General features: G+C 39.9%; 2 long non-coding RNA genes and 1 pseudogene across 3 annotated transcripts in view; all 3 read right to left on the minus strand.

The window, feature by feature from the left end:
- LOC149104480 (uncharacterized) overlaps window positions 1–20345 on the minus strand; it is a 193773-nt gene that overhangs the window by 35263 nt on the left and 138165 nt on the right. The window lies entirely within an intron of this gene.
- LOC149104484 (uncharacterized) lies at window positions 8664–11836 on the minus strand (annotated as a pseudogene). The gene is made up of 2 exons (XR_016201200.1): window positions 11573–11836; window positions 8664–11009 (listed from the first exon to the last, which is right to left on the minus strand). The product of XR_016201200.1 is annotated as an uncharacterized LOC149104484 (transcript).
- LOC149104485 (uncharacterized) lies at window positions 11834–13198 on the minus strand. The gene is made up of 3 exons (XR_016201299.1): window positions 13087–13198; window positions 12447–12728; window positions 11834–11881 (listed from the first exon to the last, which is right to left on the minus strand). It is a non-coding gene; the product is annotated as an uncharacterized LOC149104485 (long non-coding RNA).

Raw genomic sequence — 20345 nt, forward strand, 5'->3', positions numbered from 1 at the left:
AGATCCCAAAACTACCCTCCACTTAAAGAGGAATGTCTCACCTGTAAAAACATGCAATAAGATTTTGGGGCAGTTAAAACTGTAAAATGTTAGAAGAAGAAGTTTAAGCTGTGCTTTTGTCAACAAAGACCGCCGTCCTCATTAGCATAATAACATGAAAATAACGATGCACAGAGAAAATAATGATATATTCCACTTACCTCGCGACATGTCGACAACTGGATGTTCCACGATGCCTCATGTTATATTTCCAGTATGTTTCAGCCACATTTTCAGTGATTAGTGTACGAAATCACTCTCAGACATCGCCACGGTTAAGCAGATTTCAACTCTCCGAAGCCCGCTTCATAACATCCATCAATATTATTTGTCTTTCGCCTCATAAGCCGCCGTTTACAAGAAGTTTAACAATTTGCTCAGATCCTAACTGACCCAGAAGTCTGTTAGCAGCCTTTAAAATCCTCCTCTTAATCGAGGATTCTCATCAAGAACTCGTTTAAGCTCAGTTCTGTTTTGATCTGTTGTGCACCCGCCATCATTCCACAGATTGCGTTACATTTGACAAATGCACATTCCAACGGGTAGGGGTAGGGTGGGTAGGAAGTGAAAATGTAACCGACATTAAAGCCATTTTACGCATCTCTGTGGCTAAACTAGTAACTGGCTTTCCCAGAATGATTTGAACAGGAGCTTCTGCTTGCAGGTATTTTCTAGTTTATTTTTGCAGGGTAGGGGGGGGGGGGGGGAGGAGTCTTGTATTAAAAAAAAAAAAGAAAAAAAGAAAACGATAGACAGTACCAGGTCAAAAGATTATGATCTGTGTATCTTGATCAGCTTTATCAGTTCATCAGTTAGGCCCTATTAGGGGTTTTCAGGATACTGGATATTTGGGTAAAAGATTAACAGGATGCAAGAAATTTAGGAGAAAAATTAATGCGGTAGAGCATGTTTAGATCAGAGAAAGCGGGACAGTTGTGTCTTTCGCTGCCGGAAGTGCCATCAAATTTTGCAAAAGACAACAGACTGACGAATAGTGCGCAGGAAGTAATGATAAGCGACGTTTTATTGAAACTTCTTACATTTTCTTCGCCGTGCTACTTTTCCATCAGAAAAGAAAATGCTCAGAAAATTACTGAAGGGCAGTTAAGGACGGTACTTTCTTTTTTAGGCATGGTTTAAACGCCAGGCGCGCGCTTGGGTTGGAACTAGTGACGTAATTAACTACCCTACCAAGCGCGCGACTTAAAAGAAATTCTATTGTGGCCGAAACAAATTTCGCACTAAAATTACGAGCCCGTACTAAAACCGGGATTACCAGAAAAGCAACATATCGCTAAGCACTAACTGTGAACGGCTTCCAGCTGAAAAACTACCTTTTATCGTATCCGTAGAAAAAATCATACTGAAATTCGACTGTAGATAGCATAATGCGCGCGCAAAACAACTGCGAGAGACGTCAATGTTTAACTTACTTGGAAAGTAGCAGGAAAAAAAAGTAACGGACATCGACAAAGTTTTCGAAAGGATGAAACAACTCCTTTAATTTTTAACAAAGGGGTGATTACAGCTACATTTTATGGTATGAATTGGAAGTGGCAAGCCTATTCGACAATGCATTAGTTTTTGGCTGTGAGGAAAAGTTATGTAGACTGTATTTTGGCTAAGCCAGAGGAGTGCTGTTGCGACGATTCTGTTATTAAATACATATCAAAAGTGGTTTTTATGTTAACACTTACCACATAGTTTAAAGATGTTTTTTAATATGTTTAGTTTTCTGCATGTAAAGGCGAACCTTAGGAGAATCTGTGAAGAAATATCTTTACCTTTTTTTCAGAAAAATGCTACCGTCAGCAGTAGCTAATTATCTCGGAAAAATTGATGACTACCCCCAGTTTTCTTTGTGAATTCTAATAACCCTGGCTAAGATCTACTTTTTCCACGTTTTCTTAATCTGGCGGAAACACGTTTGTATTTTGTAGGCACCATTCGTTATGAGCCTGAGGCACCCCACAACCGCTAATGTCGTTCAGTTCTGTGATGGAGCACAGCTGCATGTCTGCACAGGACTAGTTTTCAACCCTATGCAGGGCGCTTTAAAATACCCGCATCTATCAAGCGAAGCACTAATGTTGACCCTTAGCTTTTTAAAGACATAGATGCGTTTAAGGCACACAAGTTGAATGAGTCATTAAAGTAATTGGATGAATTAACCGACACTTGTCAAAAATATCTGCAGCTTGATTCTCAGCGGTTGTTGTGTCTTCTTGGAGGACCTTCTCCTGTCTGTTTCTAAGCTTTGAAGCCATTCTCGAGAGGAAGGATTAAACGTGGCAAGGAGTCAGGAACTCATCACAGGTGAACCGCCTAATTCTGGCCTCACCTTTTGAGCGCCTCATCTTTTGTGCTACAGTAATTGCTTCCACTTTTATGGCCGTTTCCTGACCTGAGAAAAACTTTTCTTGCGCACTGCTTGTCAGTCTGTTGCCTTTCGCAGCATTTGATGGCATTTCGGGCGGCGAAAGACACAATTATAATGCTGAACAAAAAAAAACACAAGGAAGAGGCTTTTTATTGGAGTTCTATCCGTATTCTATTGGTAATAAATGAAAATTCTCGTCAAAAACTAATGGCTGTCAATGAGATTAGGATAGTTGTTTACAAATATAGTATGGAATGTTGTGCCTCGATCTCTTTGCAGACACAAAGGTTGCCATGTAAGAAATTCGTGTTAAACGGTACAGAATTCGGGACACATTTCATTCTCTGTTTATTTCTCCAGCCTCGTCTTTATCTATCTATTCAGTGTAACAAGTGTGGGCTTCGAAATTACTAACAAGGAACTGCGTTACCTAACCTTAAAACCCCTTGTTGCCGCTACTTCTTTAGTCCCCAATGAACTCGCATAACGACAACAAATTTGATTTTAACACTTTTTTAATAACCAAAGACACGTCCAAGTTTTACAAAATCAGTTCCACGTGAGTCCGTCCGGGTGGTTACAAAGTTTTGCAAGCTACTTCATGTCATTGACACGAAACGTCACGATCACAATAAAACAAAAATAAAATACTGTTCTTCGGCGGTAACACCCCTAAAATCTGGTACAAAACTTTCATATTCCACCGTGATATAAGTACTAAGAGTCCAGAATAAATGCTTATAGCAGTTGACATACATTTATTTCATCCTAAATAGCTGACCATTGTTGAGGCCCCATTGTGGGGGAGGGGGGGGGGAGGGTGGGGTGGGGTGACGGTGTATCCCTTATCCTGTTAATTTTTGTCCTAAATATCTTGTATCCTGTTAAATCCAGCTCAACGATTTCCTCCTCAATTAATGTCCTGTTTTATCTGATCTAAACATGCTCTACCCCATTAGTATTTCTCCTAAATTTCTTGCATCCTATTAACTTTTTACCCAAATATCCAGTATCCTGAAAACCCCTAATAGGGCCTCACTGGCCTCAATGATGAACTGATAAAGCTGATCAAGATACACAGATCATAATCTTTTGACCTGGTACTGTCTATCGTTTTCTTTTTTCTTTTTTTTTAATACACGACCTGCCCCCCGCCCCTCACCTACTCGGCAAAAATAAACTAGAAAATACCTGCAAGCAGAAGCTCATGTTCAAATCATTCTGGGAAAGCCAGTTACTAGTTTAGCCACAGAGATGCGTAAAATGGCTTTAATGTCGGTTACATTTTCACTTCCTACCCACCCTACCCCTACCCGTTGGAATGTGCATTTGTCAAATGTAACGTAATCTGTGGAATAATGGCGAGTGCACAACAGATCAAAACAGAACTGAGCTTAAACGAGTTCTTGATGAGAATCCTCGATTAAGAGGAGGATTTTAAAGGCTGCTAACAGACTTCTGGGTCAGTTAGGATCTGAGCAAATTGTTAAACTTCTTGTAAACAGCGGCTTATGAGGCGAAAGACAAATAGTATTGATAGATGTTATGAAGCGGGCTTCGGAGAGTTGAAATCTGCTTAAAGTGCACCTAACCCCAAATTTTTTTTTTCGCTAGAACGAATCTACTTAGGGACCGTTCATTTTTTATGAGGGAGGGGGGGCTGGTGGGATTTGGGAAGCACCATTTAAAAATCACATGACCCCCCCTCAGCTTACCAATTTTTTCACATGGCCCCCGCCTTATAGCGGTAATTTTTTGGGAGACACCCCCCCCAAAAAAAAAAAATTGAACAAACAATATTTAGATTTCAAATTTTTTAATATTTCTCTATTATCCCCCTACTTCACGTTATTGTGCTCACTATGAAGACAATATTTACAATCCCTATACTACAGAGAGCTGTTGTTTAAAAAACAAATCAAAAGAAAGAGAAGTCAATTTCGGATCTCCTAGTTATGGCTCGCCCTGAGCTTGTGGCATTTGGCCTCTCATTGGTATCTTCCTCATCTGAATTGATGAATGCAAGAATGACGTCACTTGAGTCATCTTCTCCCCCAGAGTCAATGGCATCACTGTCATACTCATCATTGTCACTTTCATCCGTTTCACTGCTGTCAGCACTTGCCCTGTTGTCATTTTGTGTCAATGTCCTGGCATTTCTCAGTGTTGGTTGGCCAGCTCTGAGAGGACTCTTCTGCTGCAAGCATAAATCTCTTACAATTGCCTTTACTTTCTCACTCTTGCTGCTTTTCAAATGCTGCTTCAGCCCGAGGTGGTTCAAGTACTTGTTTAGTTCTGGAACACGTAGCGTTTTAAGCTTGGTTAGATCTTCGCACAACTCAGTCCAAGTATAATCCTCATATGATTTATCTTTTGCGTCCCTACTTAACTTTGCCTTTTCTTCTGCTCTCTTTTTCCTTTTAAATTCCAGCACTTCAAGATGCTGAAGATAATCCAGCACAAACTTTGATTTGACAATAAACTTATCTGAAAATAGAGCAACGCTCTCTGGGTGAGATTAAACCAGCCTGCCACTTCCATGCTCTTTCTTCGCTTGGACCATTGGCTGCCAGTCATCTGGATCACGCCCTTCATTTGGGGTCTTCTGGTAGGAGAGGTAGTGGTATTCCGGTAGGCAGGAATGGTCAGGAACTGGTTTAAGAAAAAGAAGCAATCTTTCTAAGTGCGGATGGCCGTTCAGAAAGGGCGAGTGAGTTTTCCATGCCAGGGTACCAGTTAAAGCCCAGTGATGGAAGAAAACTGAACTTCTCCATCAAAGAACACAGAGCAATGGTGGAAAAGTTGGATGTCATATTGAAAGATGTAAAGGAACACGATTCCACACTCTTTCAGTCCAATGGGCTTGCTTTAAAGCAGGGCGAAGAATTTGCCCACAGTTTTAATGTAAAACAGATCAAGCTAAGGTGACGAAGGTCACGCAGGACATGGAAGCACTAGAAAATAAGAAGAGCAATTATAACAGCATATTCAAGGGCATACTCAAACAGCACATCAACAAAAGGAGAAGGAAAAAAGAAAACCGCAGAAAGTCAAATGAAAGAAAGAGGAAGCGAACTGAAAACATCGTCCAACGAGTTTATGGAATCTGTGTTGGAAACCCGCTAGGAAATGATCTTCTACAATGCCTTGTGTACCCTCCTAGAGCGGCCGTCCCGGAAGAGTGTATTAAGGTTGAGGATGTTGCCACGTCGTTATTTAGAAGAGATGGGCCATACGTCGCACAGCTCTTGGAAGGGAATCATTTCACCAATGCTGCAAGAAGCAGAATCACCACCAACCTTGAGCAGGAAGTCAGAGATTGTGTTTACACCTTCATGTACCCTGAAGAGTACACTCTGACGGAAAGCATTGCTGCTTCTTGCAGCATTGGTGAAAGAGACTGCCATAGCAGCACAAGCGGCGACGAAGAACTCGACGACAGCGAAGAAGAAGATGAGTGCCAGTGAAAGTTGCATTCCAAAATAACAGTGTTAAATACTTTGTTTCAGTATCCACAAATGCTTTTTGTCGCCAAACGTTTTTTTAAAGCAGAGGGAAAGTTTGTAATAAATTTGTATCCTGCCTTCTATGTTTATTCTATAGCAATTTTTTTGATATTCAGACATTATGCCATTTTAAAGTTTTACTAAAATATTTCACGTGACCCCCCTTTTGGGATGCCCCCCCCTCGAAAGCCTTTTTTTTTCGCATGGCCCCTCCCCAAATCCCACCAGCCCCCCCCCTACCTTATAAAAAATGAACGGTCCCTTATTATTTGAATTAGTTCTGCGAAAAAATTTTTGAATTCCGTTAAATCCTCGATTTTCTGTGCCACGACGAAATCTCGAAAATAGCTCCAAAACACCGCCATTTTGTTTCACGACCGAGTTTGAGGAGAATGGGTCCAGCGGCTCTTGTGACGTCTACCCAGGAAGGTTGGATATCTCGTTTCCTCTCATTTCCTTCAGGATGGTGCAATACACATTCGAAAAGTGCGCAGAAACGCCTTCCAGAGGTGCTATCGGCTGTTGCAGAAATATTCCAGATTTAAAGAAAGGTATACTGTACAATTTACTGACGATGATCGGCTAATGGTGCAATAAAGACGTAAACGATGGTTGATTTTGTCGAACCGAAACAAGCGAACTGAATCTGTGAGAACCATTGAAGAACTCTCACTGGAATTTGTTCCGCAGACTTTCGATTGCTATTTTCATAAATTTTCTGCTTAAAGCTAACCAGCAATTTGTAGAAATACTACCTACAACCTATTTCTTCCAATCCCGCAGTATTTATAACATAACCGGCAAAGTTGTGTGATCCGGTCATGATCAAGAAGCGTTATACTGATATGTAAATAGATCGCAACTGTACGCCGCTAACCAACACTTATTTCTCTTTCGATTTAGATGAAAGTCGAAGATTAATCCTCTAGAATTACATGATAAGAAAATTGTTAGACTCACAGAGTTTTTCGAAGGTTTGGAAATCAGCAGTGCGACAAAGATTCTGTGCAATAGCGTCGAAAATATGACCGCGCAACATTATCTGCGGACCGCTTAGGGAACACATCCTTTTCGCTTATCCGACGAATTTCACTGCAAACTTTGAGAATAATTTACATTGGTTATTTGGAGTTACGACTTAAAACGTGTGACAATGTGAAATCGGTAATTGTATGAAATGTTTCCTTCCGGCTTGCTTCCCGCAGCTTCAAAAATACAGGTCCAAACAATACGATTTTCAATCGATCGAAGCCAATGTTTTGGAGGTCATCAAGTCTCGAAAACTGCAACACGTACGTCGCTCTTATAAACATGAAACATTCAACTGAAAGTAAAACACAAACTGGATTTAACAGAACCTTGATAAAATACATTCTCGGTAAGGACAAATGTAAACGGGCTATAAACACGCGTGGGAATCTTATGTTTAGGTGACGAAATTACCATCCAAAGCAGTCCTTGAGTTTTCTTTCCTGCTGTTCGTTTGCCTGCTCCTCCACTTCGTATCTAGCTTTCCATTCCTAATATACAAGCAGCTCGTCCGCAAAGATGTCTTCCCCGTCGTCGCTTGAAATATTGTAAATTGCTCTCAAAGCTCTAAGCGGTGAGTTCACAGTTGTCGAACGTGCTCGATCGAAGTTTATTTCGGAGCCTTCCGAATCGAAACTTAACTCTGACTCCAGTGACGAAAAAGAAATGATTCTGAGACAAAACTTGGACGTTTTAGTCCCAAAATACATCGAAACGATTAGTTTTGCGTTCTATTTTCTCGAGCAAATACAGAGAGTTGACTGAGGCGCTATTGTGTTTGGTTCCTGGGTAGACGTCATCAGGTACCGCCGCCCCAGACTCCCTAAAACGCGGTCGTGAAACACTTAATCGCGACTTTGAAAGGGCATAGAAAATCGAGGATTCAACCAAATTCAAAAATTTCTTCGCCCAAATGCTTCAAATAAAGTCTAGAAAAAAAAATTTGGGGGTTAGGTGCACTTTAACCGTGGCGATGTCTGAGAGTGATTTCGTACACTAATCACCGAAAATGTGGCTGAAACATACTGAAAATATAACACGAGGCATCGTGGAACATCCAGTTGTCGACATGTCGCGAGGTAAGTGGAATATATCATTATTTTCTCTGTGCATCGTTATTTTCATGTTATTATGCTAATTAGGACGGCGGTCTTTGTTGACAAAAACACAGCTTAAACTTCTTCTTCTAACATTTTACAGTTTTAACTGCCCCAAAATCTTATTGCATGTTTTTACAGGTGAGACATTCCTCTTTAAGTGGAGGGTAGTTTTGGGATCTCAAGTGATGTACTTTTGGCGATATTTTCCTTTAAACTTCGCTTATTTTGTGGCGCTTCATGAGTAGTCCGAAAGGGAAGAAATTTAAAATTCTGTAGAAAAATCAGGTGATGATCAAATTGCCAAAACAGCCTCTCAATGTAACAAGAAACATTTGCTTGTCTCGAATAAAGGGTTTTTACCCGGATTTAGATCGTTTTCTTTGTATGGCAAATTGTTAAAAATGTGCCCTAAAATGGCCGCTGAAAGCCCTCTCAGAGGGGCAAAACCAAGATGGTGGCCCCAGCGCTAAAATACGAATCGAATTGAACTAAAAGTTATATTTTTGTGAATCACTTATCTAGGCCATTCATCTCAGAAAGTTTGAGGAATTTGATTTTTTTCTGGTCCAAATGACCATAGTTGAAAATTACAGAGGGCACCTCTTAAATAGTAAATGGGACACCCACTGTCCTAATCTCTGAATGACCATACAGTGCACTGAAAATGTGGGTAGTAAATTACGATCAATTATTGCAAAACTAGACTAAGTGATTTGGTCACTTAACATCTTACAACCACTGTCACAGAAACATGAAATCTATTCTGCACAGACACTTAAGAGCATTTTCAAACCTTCAGACAGCTCTCCCAAACCTGCTGTAATAGTGACCTCTCAGTAGATATCAGAGGAACACATCTTGCACTTATCTTTATCAGTTTCCTTTGGACACCCACAAAAGTAAAAATTGTCATTGTTGACACATGCTGGGATGTATTGGTCAGTACATTTGGTGTAGCCAGAGTGATGTGGGTCAGCCCTTCTAAGCCAAACATTGGAACAAAATCACGCTTTAGAACAACCTCCCATCTTGTTGCAAGACTAGCATGCTTGGCATATTGTTGTAAATCTTACATGCTTAGCTTCTCGGCCTTGCACGCTATTAATGCCTAAACCAACTTTATACTTCTTATACAAGAACTCAGTGTGGCATGGTACAACATATCCTATTGTCTAAACAGTTGGATTAACACTCTGAAGTAGTGTGGAAACAACATTAAAGAACCTTTGACAATGACCTTTCAATGCCATTAAGTCTTCCCCATCTATGTTTACCCTTGAAAAAAGTGAAACTGTCCCCCTCAGCTCTAAAGCACAATTTGCAATTGCACAAAGTCTCATTTTGGTTTCAGGTGGATCATCATCACTCTCCAAAGCTGAAACTAGGTACATAAACTTATGGCTAAGTTTCTTACTTTCTTTGCCTGTAAATCTGTAGTCAAAGCTATTTTTTCGACCACTGTTGAACCATTTTGTCACTTTTTTCATTAGCCTTCCAGCCTTAACTTCTGTTTTGAGTATTGAAAGGTACTTGGCAAAAGACGAATTCTCTGGAACATCATTAACATCTTTGCATGAAGAAGGGATGTTGGATTTTTCAAGACTCAAACTCAGTATGGTACTGTGGATAAATTGCCATGCATTGTTAGCATTATGAAGGGGCTCGCCAAGTCCAAGATCAACATATGGACCAATTAAAGGTTCAAATTCCTGCCTTGATTCTTTCCCTATTATAAAATCAAGAACTTTTGTTCTCTTTGTTGATTCTGCATAAGATGATTGATCAAACTTTTCCTTGAGTTGTTTCACACCCTCAACCACTTCTAATCTCTTTGCATAAACCCAAGGGTGCCATGTACTTCCTGGCTCAGGTCCAAGTGACCCATTTGTAATGTGTTTGTTAGTTTCATTTACATTACCAAAAGAAGAAAAGAAGAAAGCTGCATTACTGAGCTCTCCAGAATACGATGCCGAAAATTTCATGTCTGATGGAGACAATTCAAGTGAAAACTTTACACTGAAATTTCTTATGTAAAAGGTTTTTTTCCTTGATGGATTGAAATTCATGAACCAGTTTTTTTGCAAACCTTTTCATGACAATGTGATTTTCTCAGCAGTTGGCTCCTGCCAAAAGGAAATTTTCTTTTTCACTGGTAATGTGGGTTCCACTGTTAATAAACGATGGAAGCCACGCTGTGGCTTCATCATCCTTACCAAAAGGTGCTCCGTTGGCACCACATGCCACATGAAAATGATACCTCTCCTCACCAAAATGCATAAGGTGTGAATTTTCACCTAAAGATTCATCAATAAAAATAAAGAGATCAGCCAGTTCAAGTAAAAGATCAGTAAGCTCTCTATAAGCCCCATTCACATGCTCACTTTCATCTAAGTCATAATACAACTCAGATAGGTCATGAACTTTGGCTACATTCCAGTTACTTTTAATATACTGCTTGACTTTATCGCAAGTCAACAGCTTAGGGATCCGTGCACCTTTAAGTAGTTGAATTGCTTTTCTTCACTTGCTAGTAGTACTACATGTACAACACATGGACAAATTGGACCCTATTGCTTTGTACTTTTCCTTACTAAGCAAACCATTACTATATATAAAGTATTTTTACACTGCATAGGGAGTTATCATTACTGATTTCAAAGCTTTCAACAATGGATTTAACAACTGATTCTAGCACTTTATTTACAACTTTGCTGGAATTTGCAACATAATCAATAAGCTGTTTAGGTGAGGCTTTGTTTACTAAAGTAACCCACATGCCATCCAAGGCAGGCTTTTTGTTATCTGAGGTGCCTCCATGAACCTCTTTGCAGCTCTCCAGAGTTTCCTTCTTTCTGCGCCTGCTTGAAATCTCGGTCTTGGGAACTGAAAGTACTTCTGAATTTATATCACTGATTTGAGTAGGTTCATGCTGCCTTTTAAGTATTTTTCTCTTCCCTGTGGAGAACAAAAGATGTCATTCATTGTATTAATGTTTCCCATAACCGGTAAATTCTAACTTTTAGTCACCTCAGGCACACAAGAGAAAAACACCACTGACCTCAATATTATTATTTACCTTGGTCACAGTGTAAGTTGTGAAACTGTGAATGCATAGATTTGATTTTAATTAAAGTTACTGTACATGTAATAAACAGTACAACTTGAGGTTAGCCCATCTTGATCGAAAGTCCTGAATACCTCAGTGAAACACTATTTCAAATAAATACTAAAATACTACATATCCAAAACTTCAACAAATCAAGTCTAAACAATGGAAACCATTATTACCAATTTTGGCATTTATATCCCCACTTCTGAAGGGCAACTAGGGAGAGAATAGCTATAAACAGAGCCACACACTCTACCTGTGTTTTGTTTTTCATTAAAATAGATTTAAATACTGTTTGCCCTGAGAGCTCATCAAGAGGTCTCACATCTAAACTTGACATACAATAAATAAATATTAAAAAAAAGTGTTGCCAAGCTGTTTATAATAAAACAAATGTATATATCCTTACTTATTGTTTCTGGTGCTAGTTGTCGTTTGGTAGAAGATAGTGTAGCTTCTTTCTCTTGAATCCTCTTCAGCTGTGTACAGAGGGCAAGAACATGAGTAGAATTCTATACACAATGATCAGTTATCAACCAAGGCATGTTATTTAGACATACATATCTTGGCAAACGTTTTCAGCACCAAACACTATAAAATAAAAGTCGGTCATTGGACATTGGCCGTCCATATATTCTCATTTCAATATTTTACCTTCCTGGATGCCAAGTTCAACTTTTTCTTTTCCTTTTTAATATGTATCACTGACCTCTCGTTTCTAGGTCAGTAAAAAGTACATCAATAAGAAACTCAGATAAAATAATTAAATGACCATTGCTGTCCTGCAATATATATGCCCATCGAGTGCCAAATTGCCTGGGCTGTGTGAAAATCAGGATAAAGATTGAGATGTTGGGGGAATTTAACGAGAGAAAATGTGTCCTTTGTAGTGTTATGGCTAGAGGATTAAGGCCTGCTAAAGCTGTCTACATCATTTGAAAAATGATTCATTAAAAATCTCCTTGGGAATTTTCAATCATGGGTCCATCATGCTTTGCCAAGTTCCAGGAATGGGGGCATTTGAATCCCTATTATGAGCATAAAGTGCTGCATTTGAACATCAGCAGCAGCCAGCAGGAACAACTCAAAAAATTAGAATGCCTCAGGTGGGGAAGGGGGAAGGGGGGCATGTGGAAGTTCTGAATTGCTGAGTACTTTAATATGGTTGCAATCAAGCTCCTTGAGAAAAAAAGTTACACCATCTTCTTCAGTGTCCCAGGAAAAATAAGACATTAACTTTACATATATCTGGCACTGTAGACACATAAATTCATGAGATTGACCTCATCCAAAACAGAATCCAACTTTTCCTTCTCTTTTCGTAATGACTTGCACTCCAACAAGTAATTTGCTTTCAAGTTTCTCATACCATATTTGTATTCCCCAATTGGAAATCTCCTTTTGTTTACAGTTCTTGTCGACACACGACGATGTCTTCCTTTCCTTGCCATTTCCAGTTCTCTTTAATCTTTAATTTAGTCTCACGTACTTGTTGGCTAATCCCAAAAGACATCTCTTGAAAGATTCTTGATTGTGGAATTGTAAAATCAGAGACACCTGTCTACCTGCATAAGCAAATAAAAGCACAGATACGGTAAATGAGCTTTTGCAGTACATCAAGTCCAAAGTTCTGTTAAGTTCACATTAATACCTGTCTTAAACTACATAAATTACGCACGCCGTACAAGATTTTGTCACCCGAGCAGAGCGACCAGACCGAAAACTTTTTTGAAAGAAACAACATTCCTGTCTGCAGGAACGTATGATTTCAGATTTTCAATTGCTGCTCATAAATTCAAGATTTTCGAAAAATTCTTGCCATATCGACCACCGCTGAGATGACAAATTTGCAGGACAAAAACAGACATAATTCATCCAAACTGAACGGGAAAATGCTCAAAAACATATCAAAATGAAGCTTACCTGACCAGCATCTCAGCCATCTTTATCAAACTCAGCCACGAGGTTTAGACTTCCCATAACTCTCTTCGAAAGATGAAATTATTTAGCATAAATTTGAATAATCCGCCCTTCATTGTTGCCGTCATCTTGGATTTTTCCGCTGCTAAATGAGATGACTGGAATCTCGGACTCGCGAGCTCGGCGTGGGCCAAAATCAGCTCAAATCGATACCCTATTTATTACCAAAACGATTCAAAAACCATACCCTTAGGGGCCACACATACCTATATAGCTCATGTTACGGAGAACCCCCCCCCCCCACACACCCCCCCGCGGAGTGTCGGTTGTATAAATGTATTTTTGATGGAGGGTGCTTTCCACTACATCCACAATTTTGGTTTGAATTTCCAGACCGGCAATTCCCGAGTGGAACAACATTTTTCATAATTTCCAGACTTTGGTATGCCCAAATTTTGTCGACTCGGTTTCTTCCCGTGGATTTCCGTTCCATTTTATTTTCCACGCAGAATTTTTTTCGAATATCTTAGTCGAATGCCGGTTATCTTTTCGGAAATTTAACAATTCTCAGAATTTCCAGAGACTTTGGTAGGACATTTCTGTACCATTTGCCTCGATTTGGAAATTCAGGAACTTTTAATCCAAGCCAGATAGCGCCGTAAATTTCAATTGCCGCTTTTCATGTGGTCATCATTTTCCAAAATAAGAAATTACCAATCCTTCTGAAGTTTCAGTTTCATCAGATGTAAGACCCTTTAATAACTTGATGTTTTGCAGCGTTTAAGCTCTACAGGGTTCCTCGTTTTGAAGTAGGGCACGTTTGAATTTCCAAGTTTATGCGTTGTGTGACATTAAAATGGCGACCCGATAAGGCTCTCGGATAGTTAAAAAGATGAGTTATTGCTCAAGTTTTTGCTAACTAAACAGTTGTTGCTATAGAAAAAGTATATTTCAATGTGTCGGAGCTCTAGAGTAAAAACGTTTCGTTTCAATGGCAAAACTCAATGACAGATGTTTCTGTTACTTTACGGCCGCCATGTTTGTGTCCCTCCGAGGGGCACAAACATGGCGACTCCATACAAAGCTCAATAAATTTGTGTGAAACACTTCTCCGAATAGCGGGAGAATGAAAGACTGCACAGACCTAAATCTTGACGAGGTAGTTTATGCATCAATAATCTTTCATATCCCAGCTTCTTGACTTAGTTTATTGAATGGTTATGATTTTTATTTTTGATGGCGTGACACTGCAAACCAGCCATAACTAAGTGGCAAACATAGACAGGAAAATACAACTTAAAGACAGTCAACAGACATCCACTGTCAGCTTAAGTCGAACGCAATAACCATTTACTATTTAATTTCATTGTTTCTCGTTGAGTAAGAGATCTCGACTCGACTCTCACCAGAACGTTTTTCGTACTATGTCCACTGCTCCTTTGTACTCGGCCATTGTGTACTGATTCTTAAAATTAGAAATTTGACCATTGCGATAGTTCGGTTCAGGTATCGTGACTTAACATAGAGCCCTCCTCTCAGCAAACACCGCTATCTTTTGAATCTGTTCTTAAAATGAGATCTGTTCTTCCCATGACGCGTGGCTCGCGCTTTATTTGACCCCCCCCCCCAAAATACCATTTAAAACGGAAATGACAACATTTTCCTTGTTACATTTCTGTTTTTATTTCCTCTCGAGAGAGCACCCTAAAAGATACTCTGACGGCAAAAAGTAGTGTGAACATCCTAAGTGAGACCAAAATCCGTGATTTACACCCCTAAGCGAGACGACGAGCAACACTGACCTTTTGAAATCAAATGGGAGTCCCCGCCCACCTCCAACCCCTCCTTACTTTACCAGCATTTACTTTAAAAGCCTGAACATTAAATTGCAATAAGCGACGCACGAACAGCTAAAAACTGCAATGATTTTACTGTACATGTAGCTCAAATAGCCTCGTTTAACAGTTGAACACCACACAGTGCTAGGTTACCTTGTCTCGCTTGTTAACCTCTTCTGCAATCCCTGACAAAAGTAGTTGGGACAGTTGCACTAGATCACGTATCCCCCATCTCCCCTAATCAATGCTGGAAAATGTCGCGTTTTTCTCAACAAAAAAGGGACAAAATCACCTGATTATCAACATTGTAAGTGAATGAGGGGCGGGGGAGAGGGGGAGGGGGGAGGGGAGAACTTGCTTTGTGTCCCAACGTTTTTGTCTGGAATTGTCTGAAAGAAGAATTTAAAGAATGTCAAACCACTCGCTGTAAAACAAGTTGGAGAAAAGGGGTAGTTGTACCATCTCGCGGGTACAGCTAACGAGCGCTACTAAAAAGAAACAGCATGCAACGACATGTTTTACCTGGGTAGGCGCCAAAAATCGTAAAGTCATATTTTTAAATGACCTTCTACGGTAGGCGATCGATAAGTCCGTAAAATAAACCTCAATTGCTTCTCAAGGAGCAAATGACTCACTTGTCCGCCCCTCAAATCCAACTATGCGCAAGATATTGTGTTGAAAAGAATGTTTCTATTCCCTGCACTGAAAAAATCATCTTGTCTACTTCTTTAGAGGGGTGGTTGATTCGCGCCAAACAGAAATGATGTAAATTCGGCTGAAACAGTGGGCACCGAGCAAGTGAATATTTTCGCCTTGTCCTTGCTGTCTCGCGGAGTTTATCAGTGGACAGCAATAAAGCGTTGCTGCTACCTAAACGCGATTAAATTAGGCATGTCTCTCTTCGTTTTCCTCTCCAATACCGGAACGCGTATAAAGCGAGGTGTGTTCTCGGCTTTGGAAGTGTCACCGGGTAAAACATTTTGGTTCCAAACTGCTTCGTGTCATTCGAATTATACCTTTTTCCGCTTCATAGGAATTACTAAAAACTATTTAACATTGTTTGGGATCAAGAACTAGCAAAACAGAGCTTTGCGAGAAGGTTTATATGGTTAACCGTTCAATTAAGATAGGAAGGGTAGACGTGTAGTTAACTTAGTCTCCGGCAAATGGATGATCATATTTCAAGTGTCAAACTCTACTATTTTGCCACGAAATTGCTTCCATCCTGTATTTCAAATGATGTGAAGTAAGAAATTTGTGTACCTTCTGCCAATTGGGAAGATTAGCGAAGGTTAGGTTGCAAAACGCTGACTTTCAAATAGTTAACCGTTGTTGGTTATTCGTGCGCGTTAATTAAATGCATGGAACCCGGAAGTTGTTGTGTCACGTGTAATCGTGACATATCTGAACACTGTACACAGGTAAGCTTCGATCAACTTATTTAACACTATTCCGTGAAACAACACAAAGATCTGCTACTTCGCGAATTAATAATTTTGGAAAATGTCCTAAATAATAGACAAGAGCTCTAAATTCCATTTTACTTGAAGCAGATCGCAAATTTCGTTCTATTACAGGCGGTTACGAGTTATATTCCACGAATATCTGCACCGAGGCTTAATCCAGATTGACGTAGAAAAGTTCTGTCCAATTTACAGAGACAAAGTGTACGTCATTGACCCGAAATCAAAACTCTAAAATATTGTGACGCCATGACAATCGTTGGCGTTACCTTCACTAGAAAATTCTTCGCATATCTCTTTCAGACAATCCCGGACAAACGTAGTTGGGACAGCTGAGCTGGATCACGTATTCCCCATCCTCCCTAATCAATGTTGACAAATGTCGCGTTTTTCTCAACAAAAAGGGACAAAATCACCTGATTATCAACATCGTAAGTGGTGGGAAGGGAGAACTTGCTTCGTGTCCCAACTTTTTTGTCTGGGATTGTAGACTGGTTACCAGTCATGCATACAAAGTCATGCAATGGATTCCATGGCCCACTGCTCTTGCAACGCCCTCTGGTCTGAAAAGCTTTACATGGGAAGTGCTGAACCATTTTGAACGACATCAAACAATCCCAGACATATCATATCCCGGACAAACGTAGTTTACGTTGGGACAGCTGAGCTGGATCACGTATTCCCCATCCCCCCTGATCAATGTTGGCAAATGTCGCGTTTTTCTCAACAAAAAGGGACAAAATCACCTGATTATCAACATCGTAAGTGGTGGGAAGGGAGAACTTGCCTCGTGTCCCAACTTTTTTGTCTGGGATTGTAGACTGGTTACTAGTCATGTATACAAAGTCATGCAATGTATTCCATGACCCACTACTCTTGGAACGCCCTCTGATCTGAAAAGCTTTACATGGGAAGTGCTGCACCATTTTGAACGACATCAAACAAACCCTGCACAGTCCTTACCTGAAGCCTTGACCTGACCACTTGATAGGGATATGCTGCAGTGGCAGCAAACATTTTTGATAATGAAGCCACTATAAAATAATCTGTAGAGTTCCAGGAAAAACAGGAATAGTTGAATCAGATTTTTCAGGTTTTAAATACATTATTTCAGCCTCTAAGTGAACAGATTTACATGTAAATACTATTCTCTAAAACAAATCATATTCACAGCTTCTAGTGTCACGAACCTACATGTATGTGCTAAGTTAACTTTTGAGTTGACAGTTAAGGGTTATTTTTTAAATCCATTACAGGCCACTTATTAGTACTTATTCTAAACAAAAAGTCTTGGTGTCTTTCGTTTTCTTTCTTTCTTTCTTTTTTTTTTTTTCTTCTTTTTTTTTTTGTCAAGGTAATTCAGTTTTACCCTCATTACATGTTACTAGACGCTCTAAGAGCATTTACTCGGTGACGATGTTTTTTCACTGTATACCAAATTAAAACGACAACACCGTATCAATCGGATGGGCCGTAATCTTTTTTCTCAGGGTTAGCAAATTTAAGATTTGGAAAGAAATGTAAGCTTATCTTCATCACTCGTATTTTGTGTTGTGTGGCGGCCGTAATAAAATTTAAGTACGCCGTCAACTGGTGCGAGGTCTGAAACAAAGAATTTAGGAAAATAAGGGAAATTCTGGTACCTCGCCGAGCCACTCCCTGTCAATCACTGATGTAGTTATAATTTTACATTAACAAGACTGTAAAATGTAATTTTTAACTTCGACTCCATTGCGAGATTCTCTTCTTGCTGTCTACGTTGACAACGGTTTTCAAATTGCGAGAAAGGTTCCCAGGTTTTTTTTTCTTTTGTTCGTTTTTGTTTCTTTGTTTGTTCTTCGGGAGGGGCGGGGGGGGGGGGGTAGTTCTTTTCGCTCTTTGAATCGTGTGCTCGTTTTGTAACCAGTGTAATATATCTTTTTAAAATCCATAAATTATCAGACTGAAAACCGTAATAGAACAAATCAAGAACTGCAATGGTGGACAAAAGCCCTTGGGATATTGATGTAATTCAACGTGCTTGTCTGTGTTTATCTTTTATATTTTTTACTGAAGTTTGAAAAAGCACTGCAATTCTTGCAAAACGTTGACTATTCTCTCCTCCCTACTAAATACAATGTTAAAACTCAGGCGAAATTAAACATTGTAGGTAGGGTGGGGGGAGAGGCCAAGCAGGTGAAGTTGTTCTCGCTCGCGACTGTTGTCTGGCGTGTGTGCAAAAGCGCCAAGAGCGCAAATTTGTCTCAAGACTTTTGTCCATGATTGCGGGTAAAGACTAAATTACCTGAATCCTCTTCGCTCTATGGGGGTGTCTGATGAAGGGTTTATAGTGGTAGCACGTTTACAGCGATGTGGTTCATCTTAGTGCCAGGCATTTGGTGAATGGCTGACTGACTGCACCGGTTCACACATACATTGAACGTCCCAACTCGCACCCTTGACATGGTGACGGTCACACTCCGGGCAACGGCATCAACCTGTCGGGTAAACTACATAACTAATAACTGTCCGCTTCACCACGTGGCATATAGGGCCGCAACATCTTCTCTCCACCTCAATCTATCCCTAACCCTGTGCTCTGTTTCTCTCACAACTCTTTCGCGAATTCTTCTTCACTAAAGACATGAACTATTTTAAGAATGACGAAGTCAAACTGTGAATATAAACACTGGTGGCATAATGATCACAATTTCTTCTATATTGACAACATGTGGTTTAGCTAAACTACGTCTAATTGACAATCTTTATCTTCCGCTTCCTTCGCCTCTTGGAGACTTAAAGATATTTTCGGGAACAAAAGGGCAAGGTCGTCATGTTAAATGGAAAAAGGGATAATTTTGGATTATTTTAAGGGAACAAGTACTGTCTGGGAATTATCAACAGACACCTGATATCAAGGAGCAAAATTGCAAAAATTTTATGCCATTATGAAAAAGTGTTAGCTCTGACTAGAAGATCTTGCGTCGTAAACCTTATTGATTTTGAGCACCTTTTACTCCCAATATTCTATAACTCCTCTGGGTATCCAACATCGAGAATTTATCATATAAAATGAAATAAATTCAGGGACAACACGCCGGATGAAAAAGGGAAATCATTAACGATACCAAATTGATAAGCCATCCAGTTCACAAAAACAATCTTCATACTATTCTCACTGTATAGTTAATTAGCTCATTGCAAGACATGCTGTTATTCCATCACATTCCCCCGTTTTCGCCCGTGCTGGTGGCGTCGGTAATGCTTTGCGCCATTTGGAGTTTATATTTGGACGTCTCTCCGCTTGAAGCGTGGTCTTTTCGTCCTGTACTCCACAAAGACAGTCGTCTTTTGCGACCCGCCCACCTCCCCTAGTGGCGGTTGACCAAGCTCCTATCTGCTCAGATCCTCGTTAGATGCCTACTGCCTCATCAGTCGCGGACTCTTCCCATAACTTAATCTTATGCGATGAGGTAATGCGTATGCAGTGAGGATATGGTACTAATGAGAGTATACCAATCAAGAAGCTTAATGCGATGAGAATAAATAGCGAGAATCTGAAGCTGCGTCATCGTGCGCGTAGTTATTTGCGATAAGTAAAACCGGAATTTTTGAAGTTTGTTTTCTTCTGGGATCCAAGGTTTAATTGCAGAAAATCCCTTTTAATATCGCTTGCAGACAGTGAATTAATTAGCTTCCCTATGTCTATTATTTTGAGTAAAGAAAAAATTTACATTTGCACAAGAATAGCTATCATATAGACATATTCAGCCAACCTTGGTAAACAAATTAATTAAATAACCGTATCCTCTTTCCTCATTACAAATGCGCAATTAGAACAGAAAAATTATACGTGCTGAGGTCTGCTGAGTCATCCGTCACGCGAAAAATGATCTGATTGGCTTACGTCTGACATAAAAGCGTTGTTTTAACTGTGAGCCATATCATGCCATCTTTCATTAGTCGCTGTTAGCTTTTGTTG

Source organism: Orbicella faveolata, unplaced genomic scaffold (assembly GCF_042242905.1).
Source record: "Orbicella faveolata isolate gen_17 unplaced genomic scaffold, um_ofav_v1 contig_34, whole genome shotgun sequence".
Classification (NCBI taxonomy): Eukaryota; Metazoa; Cnidaria; class Anthozoa; order Scleractinia; family Merulinidae; genus Orbicella; species Orbicella faveolata.